This window comes from Zea mays, chromosome 4, assembly GCF_902167145.1.
Source record: "Zea mays cultivar B73 chromosome 4, Zm-B73-REFERENCE-NAM-5.0, whole genome shotgun sequence".
NCBI classification, from domain to species: domain Eukaryota; kingdom Viridiplantae; phylum Streptophyta; class Magnoliopsida; order Poales; family Poaceae; genus Zea; species Zea mays.
The window spans coordinates 244162496-244173954 of NC_050099.1; positions in this window are offsets into that span (position 1 = coordinate 244162496).

An 11459-nucleotide genomic window follows, 5' to 3' on the forward strand; every position below is an offset into this window, starting at 1 on the left:
CTGTCCAAGTTAACATTGGGAATGGGGAAGCTACAAAGTTCTGGACTAACAAGTGGCTGCAAGGCAGCAGTATAGCTGATTTAGCTCCTAATCTTTTTTTTGGCCATCCCTAAGAGGATTTCCAAAAGGCATACAGTGAGCTAAGACTCTCTCAAACAATGTTTGGGTTTCAGATATCCGCGGTGTGCTTACTGTTCAGGTTATAGCAGTTTTTCTCAAAATCTGGGGGCTTATCGAGGGTACCATTTTACACCCGGATATCCTAGATCAATTTTGTTGGAAGCTCTCTTCTTCCGGGCAGTACAACAGCAAATCAGCCTATGATTCAATGTTTATTGGTTCCATTAGGTTCTCACCCTAGAAGAGGTTTTGGAAATCTTGGCCTCCTAAATACAAGTTCTTCATTTGGTTGGCCATCAATGGTTGCTGCTGGATTGCGGATCGTTTGGCCAAAAGAGGGCTTCCACATCAGGCTGCTTGTTCTCTTTGTGACCAACATATGGAAAATATCAGCCATGTTCTAAAGATAATCTAGCCAAAAGACGCTGGAAAGGCAGCTTGACTTGTAGCTTTTGCAACCGAAATGAGAGTATTCATCATCTCTTTTTTGACTGCTATATGGCCAGCAACATATGGAGATTAATTTACTATGCCTTAAAAATAAACAAGCCCGTTAGCATTAATCACATTATTGGGTCTTGGGGAAGCAATAAGAGTCCAGGATACAAAAAATTATTACTCTCTAGAATCTTAGCTTTATTTTGGTTTATTTGGCTTAGTCGAAATGAAGTGGTTTTTAATCATAAACCAACCATCAATTCTGCAGGCCATTTTAAGAGGTACTTACTGGTTCAGATTCTAGAGACTTCTACAGAAGGAGGAATCACATCAACAAATCCTCGATGTCTATCAAGCGTTGGAAGTGGTGGCGATGGAAGTCTTTGCAAATCATGGATGACGCTCAAATGCAAGAATTGAGGATGGCTAGAGTTACCTACATTCTCGTGATTTTGCTTCTTTAAGTTAGTTTCATTATCTATGCAATATTTCTCGGATGTAATAATTGTCTTGCGTTGGCTGTACGCATTACCATGCTAAAGCCGGAACTCATGTTTCCATTATAAAAAAAAATGTTCTAGTTTCCTGTGTTTTTGGTAGGGAAGGTTGGACTTCTATACTTCATAGACTCATTGCGGCTGTGAGGCCTCCCACTGCTACTAGCTTCTTTAATTCCTAGTGGAGCCGTGCAGCCAGATCTTTGCCAAAAATGGAGAGAAAATGTTTTAATTCTCTAGTGATCCTAGTGGCTTGGGAGCTTTGGAAGCATATGAATGCCATTGTTTTTCAGGGGTGTTGTGTCTGAAGTGGTTACTGAAGGGCATTTGTGGTGCCTGGCTGGGGCTTTCGACCCTATAGGACCTGGCACTTTAGGCTAGATCATTTGGGGTTGATCCGGGGCTAAATAATGTTTAATGGCTGGTTTGGTGACTAGAGAAATGAAGGGGATTCATGAGGGATGATTCCTCTCTATTCAATATTCCTCCCCTATAGATCCTCTCTATTTTTCTGGTCACCAAATCAACCCTAAGAGTGTATTATAATTCATACCTCCATTTGAGACTTAGTTTGGATACTCTAGTAAGCTGGATTGGGGTGTAACTTAAACTAATTTATACTTCAATCCATTCAACACATGTAGATTGAGGTTAATACTAGAGTATCCAAACAAAGTCTCAACACATGTAGATTTGGGTATAGATCATTCACATGTCTATGTGTCGTCATCTGTTGACTTGTGCAAGTTTGCTCTCACCGTCGCTGTTCCTTGTACTTGGCTGTTGACCTAGTACGTTTGGTACTTCAGAATGACATGGCTTTAGTTTTTGGTGTATGTCTCTCTTTGCCGAGGTCACACACACAGGACTTTTGTGTGCTGACCATAGACATTTTATTTTCTGGAATTTAGGTCTAGTTTGGAAATCTCATTTTACCTTGAAAAAATAGAAATCTATACTACTTAATACTTATTAAGCCTCTAAGGGTAGCCTGCCTTTTTGCGTTCTGCCACCAGGAGATCTGGATCGTCCGTTAGCCTGTGTGAATCTGCACCGTCCGTTCATGCCTGTCCACCCACGCCGCCCCCAGTCCACCCACGCCGCCCCCAGCCTTCCGCGCCGCGCGAGCAGCCCTCCCTCTGCTGCGCCGCCTCCCGCACCCCCACTGGCCCCTCACCGCGGTCCTCCCTCCGTCGCCCCGCCTCCACGGTAGTTCCTTCATCCAGTCCCTCTCACATCTCCTGCGATCCCCACCCACAGGAGCCGAGTTTCCTGCCCGCTTGCTTATCCGCCATAGGCTTCAACACATTTGAATCCACGCTGTGTTGGCGTGTATCGGCGATTCGGCGACGGTGGGTGATGGAGGTGTGTGACCTGCGCAAGGTGCCCGACGCGGCCGCCCCGGGCGACCCTCGACCGTGTCTCCAATCAGGTACAGCCCATGAACTCTAACCCTAAACTCCCTTCTCCTCCTCCATGCCCCTTGATCGACCGGTTGATGGACCCCATGAATGTTCCTGGTGTGCCACAGGCTGCTAACCGGTTGATCGGCGAGGGACGAGGAGCTGCTGCAGGAGTTCTGGAGCAGGCACAGGGACAACGAGCGGGGTGGTGTACATGGAGAAGACGGTGGAGGACGCGGAGGGCACGGCGTCCGTGGTGCGCGCCATGAGCGAGAAGTTCGACCTGCTCATCGTGGGTCGTTGTCCCTGTGCCTTGGAGTCGGAGCCTCGGAGGAGGGAGAGGGCGAAGAGTAGGGGGAACCAAATCTTGAAGGGTAACAGAGAGTTCTTTCGTGGAGGAGGAAGGGGGGGCAGCAGGAGGAGGGTAGAGGTATGTGTGCATCCATCTGTTCTTGCTCCTGATTTGGCTGTTTGTTTTTTCTGTCTGTTCTTCGCTGTTGGTAGTTTGTGACCGCGAATGGGCATTCCTGGTCCATGTTCGCGTGCGCCGCTGCCGATTCTGGGAGCTCTCTGGTCGTCCGTCTCGCTGGGATCTGCCTTTTCCCCGGTGAGAGTCGCGGACCGTTCGCGGCCTTTTCTTCTCGCGGGCCAGTTATGGTTTCTGGAGCGTTTTCTCTGTTCTTGGCGAGGTCGACATCGCTCTGAGAACGATGCGCTCTTTCTCCGAGTTTGTGTTCAAGTTTTCGTCAGCCTAGAGGCTGTAGCGTTTGCTGCGGATCTCACGACTTCTCTCTTCCTCTTCTCTATTGGTGCATACGATTTCATCCGAAATCCATCAGTTAGTGCCCGAGCCGTCAATTCTTTGTGGATTTGCTTGTTCCCCTTCATTACAGGCTCGGAAATGCCCCTGAACAGATTCACAGGGGGTCCTAGATTAGGATTATTTCCTATGACTTTCCAAGAGTCAGGAGCACGATTCCTTGATATCATTGAGTTCTGGCGAGACTTTATTTCGCTGATGAACATAGCATCTGAATCCTTAGGTGATTGACTCTGCTCTGCTTTCTCTCGGCTGTCTGCCTGGCTCATGACTCAGCCGGGTTTGCAATCCTAGGAAGAACTTGCTCACGTTCCTTACATTTATCTAGATTCGAGGGACGGGTTGTACTCGTTAACAAAGTTCACCTCGTTAGTCATTAAAGCTCCGCTGTTGTGAATGATGCTGCCATTGCTATATCTGGAATCATCGCTCTAATCGATTTGATTGTTAATCCACTTACAGGTAGCTTAATAGATCTACTGTTGTCGGGGGAGTTAATGCAAAGCTGAGTTGCTGCACGTTGGCTTTCTTCAGAGATGGCTTCAGCTGGTGTAGCCCCATCTGGGTACAAAAACAGCAGCAGCAATCCTGTCCGCGGAGTTCGCGTCCAAGGTCTCCATCCTCGTCATCCAGCAGCAGCCGCCCAAGAAAACCATCGCCACTGGAAGCTCCATTAATGATTAATCATCGTTCCGCCTTGCCGGCCGGTGTCAATCCTGTGCCCCCGCCTCTCCCTCTGCTCCAGTGTCTGCGTGTGCCCTCGCCTGTCCCCGCCCCCGTCTCCCGAAGTAGTCTGCAACAGCCGCCCTGCTACCCTCGCCCCGTGCTGCGTCCGCCGTGATAGGGATCCGAGAACACCCCCGTGGATGTGTCTGGGATTTGAGGCCTCCCCAATCCCTTCCCCTTCCCTTCCCCCACCCCCATCGGCGATGCCCTGAACCGCGACCGCCGCCGTCCAACCCCAACCTCTGTGTGTGACCGCTCCGTGGTGGCGCAGGCGCTGGAGGCATCCATAGGACCGCATATTTCACGACGCCGTGGATTGGTGGCGCGACATCAACGAGTCGTCGCTGTGGTAGGACCGCATATTTCACGCGCTCGCCGTGCTCTACGGCATCGTCTCGACCGTCGCGCCGGTAAGCACCCTCATTGTTCTTCAAATCTTATTGTTCTTCATCCTCGCCGTGCTCTACGGTGTTGCCATCTACTCCGCACAAGGTTGTACCTATTAACTTGGATCTGACCGTAGACTCATTGTTCTTCATCTCTTTGATGGCTTATTTAAGGTAAACATATTGCCTGCTTCATTAGGTTTATTCTAAAAGAAATTTCCTGTTTGATTTAAACAGGGTCTTTGGTTTGGGACCTTGTGCGGGGTAGCAGTGCAGATGATATTGCTTCTTTGCATCATCTTATACACTAACTGGAACAAAGCAGTAAGACGACTTTGTGCATTTAATCTAGATTTTTAAACCCCTGCATCCTTAAAGGTCCATTCTAATAACCACAGATCCTCACACTTAGACCTACTGAGGTAGAATCTGTTGTTCCAAAGTGTAAGAACATGTTTTTAGTTTTGCACTGCATATTCTTTTAGATAATGCAATAAATGATTATAGGGGTTTAAAGAAGTTTACTAAAGAATGTTGCCCACTAAAGCTCTTTGCTAAACACTTGAAAGTGGAGCGACAGGTCTGTATTTCCTCAGAAGTTGAAAATTGTTGTGGTTTATTTTAACTGTTCCATTTAAATCTATTTGTGCATTGATCAAAATCGTAGCTGATTTTTCTGTATATTGCAATTTCTGAAATGTTAATTTTACCACTTCAACCACTACAAATGCCTTGTGTAGAGTATTGGCTTGTTTGCTTTAAAGTTATGTTGTATCTCTAAGTTATTAAACTCATAATTGTATGGTACAACAAATATTGTTTTTTGCAAAGACGGTATATTGACTTTCTGTAGATATCACTCACATTATAGTTTAGTCATGGTTGGTAAAATGTTGATCTTGCCCTTGCAGGCTTGCTATGAGCCTGCATAAACAGTCTCTATGTACGGATCACTGCTATATTTCAAGAACGGTTGGTGATAAAGTGCAAGAACATGTTTTTAGTTATATGTGTTGCATATTCTTTTAGATAATGCAACAACTGGTTGTAGGGATTTAAAGATGTTTACTAAAGAATGTCGCCGAGTAAAGCTCTTTGCTAAACACTTGAAAGTGGAGTAGCAGGTCTGTATTTCCTCAGAAGTTGAAAATTGGTGTGGTTTATTTTAACTGTTCCATTTAAGTCTCTTTGTGCATTGATCAAAATCACATCTGATTTTTAGTATCTCTACTACTTATTAAGTTAGCAATAGTAGCCTGCCTTTTTGTGTTCTGCCATTCTGCGATCTCAGTCGTCCATTCTATCATCTCATCGTTCAGCCGTCCATTCTGTCGTCCCATCGTGGAGACTGCCACAGACACACTCTGGACGTTGGGCCCACGTGACAGCCACGTCGGCTCGCGCAAAAAATCGCCTCAATTTGACACTGGCAGTAGCATTTGACCACGATTGCTTCCTCTGAAGGAGGAAGGCTTATAAGCCGGTAGAAATTATGTTGGCTAGCCGGTATGGTTTTAAGAATGTGCAAGCCGTGACTACAACATAGGTATGTTCGTGTGGGCTGTTTTCTTTGGTGCGGCCCAAGTAGCTGGCAGGAGGCCCAAGTATCTCCATACCCGCAGGCCGCATCCCTCGCCATCGCCTCCTTGCCCAGTCTCCGCGCCGCCGCCTCCTCTGCTCCCCTCCTTCTAGGGTTTCTACTCCATGCGATCTCGCGGCCTTGGTGGCGCGGGACAGTAGGGACGCTCCTCTCCATCGAATCTAGAGAGTCAGCGACCCAATGGGTAAGGGCGGGCAGGACGAAGGCAAGCGGCGGCCGGATCCGCCGCCTCCGATCCAGACCCCGCCGCGCCGGTCTTCCCGGCGTGGGCGCGCACCCCGAGCGAGTGCCTCGCGGAGCTGGGCGTCTCGGTGGACCGCGGGCTCAGCTCCGAGGAGGCGGCGACGCGGCTGCAGCGCCACTACTCGGAGTTCGACGCGGCGGGCGTCGTCCGCCAGATCGCGCGCGGGCTGCAGGCGCTCCACGGCGCGGGCGTCGTGCACCGGGACCTCAAGCCCGAGAACTGCCTCTTCGCCGACAGGGGCGAGGCCTCCACGCTCAAGATCATGGATTTCGGCCTCAGCTCCGTCGAGGGCTTCAGCGACCCCGTCGTCACCCCTGTTCGGCTCGATCGACTACGTCTCGCCGGAGGCCCTCTCGAGGCAGGATGTCTCGGCTGCCAGCGACATGTGGTCTGTTGGGGTGATTCTGTATATCTTGTTGTCCGGGTATGTAATGTTTGATCAATCAACCTTCCTTGTGATTCTCTCTCCTGATGAATTCCGCCTGGTGCGATTACATTACGACAGATGCCCGCCGTTCCATGCACCAACTAATCGAGAGAAGCAGCAGAGGATACTGCAGGTGAGTCTCTGGACATGTTGCTCCGTTTGAGTTCAGAGCTGTCCCGAATCATCCTGCATTTGCATGTTTCATGAGGAGCATCATTCAAGAAACCTGATGGATCTTACATACAGTAATTAACATGTTGGCTCACCTGTAGTGGAGCTGGGAACCAAATTAAGTTTTATATATGAAACCATCTTTGATACCATATGTCAGATGTCACATTCATGAACGTAGTGGAGATCTTTATAATGAGAATAATGTGGCTATCAGTGGAATCCATACGCATGCTGGTCCTGGTGGTTATCTGCAGTAGTCTTCCCCCCGTCCAGAGCCCAACCCTAGAGCACCCGTCGAGCCCCGCCGGCCCTAGCCTCGGCCCCGACGCCACCTCGCGCCGCCGCACAGATGGAGTTGCTGGTGCCGGTGCCATGGCAGTCGGTGTCGACGCACCGCACAGATGGAGTCTCTGTGGGCGGTGATCGATTGAAGCTTGGCCAATTCCGCACCGGAGCGCTTCATCAGCGCGTGGCCGTCTCTCATCGCAAACAGAGAACTACACTGCGTGGAGGCCGGTAATGAAAGCCCCACCACTTCGCTCTCTGGTTCTCTATGCTTTGATCCGTCGGGCTAGGGGATTGGGGTTCTTAATCATCGGGTTTTGGTGCTCTGGCGAGACTCCACCGTGCAAGCCTGGGCACCACCGCGTCCGTCCGGGAGGTGGGGGAAGCTTCGGGCGCCGTTGATCTCGGGAGGTTCGGCCACCGGGAGGAGTTGGATAGGGAGCATTGGAATGGCCGCCGCCGCATAGGATGGAGCTGGATTCCTCTGGCCGCTGCTCGGTTGCTCCCTAGACGACAAAATCGAACACGGCGCCGACGAGGACACGCTGAGCCGGGACGCGCCGCAGCATAGCGCGCGACACTTGACGCCCTTGCCGTGCCGCATCGTCCCCACAGCGGCATGGCACTGGCCGCCTCCGCCGATCCTGTGTTCCTTGCTTTTTTCGTTTTCTTCTTTGCGCCCTTACCACCTGGGCCACCGTCTGCAGATTCAGGCTGGTTATTAAGGCTGCAAGGCACAGGCGACAACATGGCGGGCGTGAGTGCTGCGGCTAGGCGGGTGCACCCGGGCAGGGTGCGGGAGAAGCTGGTCGGAGCTCAGGTTAGGCGAAGGCGAGGATGGTCCTGATCTTGAAGAACGTCAAACTGCACACGAGAATTGGTCGCTTCATCTGCCATCCATCGGGTTAGTGTTTGGCCCCCACCGTTCTCTGATTTCGTCTATCAGTAATGTTGTCCCTAAGAATTTCACTACATACCTAGGCGTAGCAGTGTTTGAATTTTATGACTGAAATTACACGAGGATATGCAGCACAGGTGTTAAATTAAAACAGGCTATATATATAGGAAAATCTGATTTCAGTGTACACACATTTTGCTGCATATTTCTATTTTCAAATTGTTCATATACCATGTTCAATTAGCACTAATCTCCGCCCAAAGATTTTGACTACAAACGCATACAGTCCAGTTTATTCGCTGAGAAGGACAGGACGAGCTTGACACCACATCATTGTTCGTTTAGCTGCTCCTACAAGGTATTGATATGGCTCCACTGAATCGTCTCACCTTATACAAACTGTTGGTCACTTCTCTGTTTGTCTGAATATGTTTCAGGTTAAAGAGCTTTCGGACATGATATGCTAATCCATCCTCTTGTTCGGATTGAATTGTCAACAAGTAAAAAGGCAAGCACGATGATTAATATTTTTTACAACTTTTAGCAGTGGCTAACCTTGGATTCTTTCAATCAGATACAGGCACGCCGAGTGGGGTTAGCATATACTATACATATATTTCTATTTTGTAATGTAATATCAAAATGCATTATTTTTTACTTCATTCTTTAGTATCAGCGGTGGTTCTCCTGTATGTAAAAGCCCCAGCCATACCAGAAGTCGTTCTCCATTATTACGTTGGGCTTATGCGATTCTTTGGCGCTTGGGAATATATGCAGCGTGTGATTTTTAGTATTGTGAGCTGGGGAGTAACAATTTTTATTAGGAGAATAATGACAAATGTTCATTGAACACAGTATATGTACTCAGTTTTTACCGGATAAAATACAGTTAGATTTTCCAGTAACATTAACTAGGATTGTGATTTTTTTTTGAACTGATCCAATCTTGCCGCACCCATTTTTTGAACCTCAATCTCCATGGGGTTTTAATACATTTCCGTAGAACCAACGGTTAGGATTGAGAATGTTAGTAACATGTTTTTAAGTTTCATTAAGTAGGACCTTACTCTCCTATCGGTATTCTGTCAAAGAATTACCTTATCCTTTTTAACAAAGTACACTTATTGGATTTTAAGATACAAAGAGAAGTATGTGTTAGTCTATGCTAATTTATTTTGCTTATCATAATCTTCTTTTCTACTTAATGAATTCACACATCCTAATAGTTTAATTATTAGCTAAAACTAATTTGGGATCTAACTTCATTTGTTTTCTTGGCAATTTTTCAAACTGGGTGGACATGATGATAAGAAGGTGATGATTCCTACTATAATAACTTTGCGAGACATGTTTACTCATGATGAGTTGAGAGTAAGTAGTTGAACTGTGCTTGATGTTGCCTTTAATATGCACTCTTTTGATCCCAGAGACTGGGCATACTTGTACTTGTTTGCACATTAGATTATTTCAGATTGCTCTCACGAGGCTCATGTTTCATAGCAACTTTTTTCATTGTGTATGCTAATTTATATGAACATCACTTTCATTCTCATACTAGAATAGTTTCTGAAATCAATGTTATAAAATCAATTTAGTCTGTGTTTCCTGTGTGTGTCCATTGAAAATAACACAATACCTGTGATTCTTACACAACTGTCTCATGATTCTTTTGACAGATTACTGCAGGCAAGCGATTGCCAGATCTGGATTTGTGGAGCCAACACCTATCTGTTAAAATTTCTGGATTTCACAAATCACAAGAGAGTTGTAGAGAGTTCGAGCTGAGCAGAGATCCCGGTACTGCTGGCCAGTGGCCACACAGGTAATCTATTCAATCCCTTCCCATTGAAACTACAATATTTTTTACTGCATTAGTTAAGAAAGCATACATGTACAATAGATATGCAATATGCAGTAATAGATATAACAAAAGATCTATCTATCTATACTACTTATTAAGGCTCTAAGGGTAGCCTGCCTTTTTGCGTTCTGCCACCAGGAGATCTGGATCGTCCGTTAGCCTGTGTGAATCTGCACCGTCCGTTCATGCCTGTCCACCCACACCGCCCCCAGTCCACCCACGCCGCCCCCAGTCCACCCACGCCGCCCCCAGCCTTCCGCGCCGCGCGAGCAGCCCTCCCTCTGCTGCGCCGCCTCCCGCACCCCCACTGGCCCCTCACCGCGGTCCTCCCTCCGTCGCCCCGCCTCCACGGTAGTTCCTTCATCCAGTCCCTCTCACATCTCCTGCGATCCCCACCCACAGGAGCCGAGTTTCCTGCCCGCTTGCTTATCCGCCATAGGCTTCAACACATTTGAATCCACGCTGTGTTGGCGTGTATCGGCGATTCGGCGACGGTGGGTGATGGAGGTGTGTGACCTGCGCAAGGTGCCCGACGCGGCCGCCTCGGGCGACCCTCGACCGTGTCTCCAATCAGGTACAACCCATGAACTCTAACCCTAAACTCCCTTCTCCTCCTCCATGCCCCTTGATCGACCGGTTGATGGACCCCATGAATGTTCCTGGTGTGCCACAGGCTGCTAACCGGTTGATCGGCGAGGGACGAGGAGCTGCTGCAGGAGTTCTGGAGCAGGCACAGGGACAACGAGCGGGGTGGTGTACATGGAGAAGACGGTGGAGGACGCGGAGGGCACGGCGTCCGTGGTGCGCGCCATGAGCGAGAAGTTCGACCTGCTCATCATGGGTCGTTGTCCCTGTGCCTTGGAGTCGGAGCCTCGGAGGAGGGAGAGGGCGAAGAGTAGGGGGAACCAAATCTTGAAGGGTAACAGAGAGTTCTTTCGTGGAGGAGGAAGGGGGGCAGCAGGAGGAGGGTAGAGGTATGTGTGCATCCATCTGTTCTTGCTCCTGATTTGGCTGTTTGTTTTTTCTGTCTGTTCTTCGCTGTTGGTAGTTTGTGACCGCGAATGGGCGTTCCTGGTCCATGTTCGCGTGCGCCGCTGCCGATTCTGGGAGCTCTCTGGTCGTCCGTCTCGCTGGGATCTGCCTTTTCCCCGGTGAGAGCCGCGGACCGTTCGCGGCCTTTTCTTCTCGCGGGCCAGTTATGGTTTCTGGAGCGTTTTCTCTGTTCTTGGCGAGGTCGACATCGCTCTGAGAACGATGCGCTCTTTCTCCGAGTTTGTGTTCAAGTTTTCGTCAGCCTAGAGGCTGTAGCGTTTGCTGCGGATCTCACGACTTCTCTCTTCCTCTTCTCTATTGGTGCATACGATTTCATCCGAAATCCATTAGTTAGTGCCCGAGCCGTCAATTCTTTGTGGATTTGCTTGTTCCCCTTCATTACAGGCTCGGAAATGCCCCTGAACAGATTCACAGGGGGTCCTAGATTAGGATTATTTCCTATGACTTTCCAAGAGTCAGGAGCACGATTCCTTGATATCATTGAGTTCTGGCGAGACTTTATTTCGCTGATGAACATAGCATCTGAA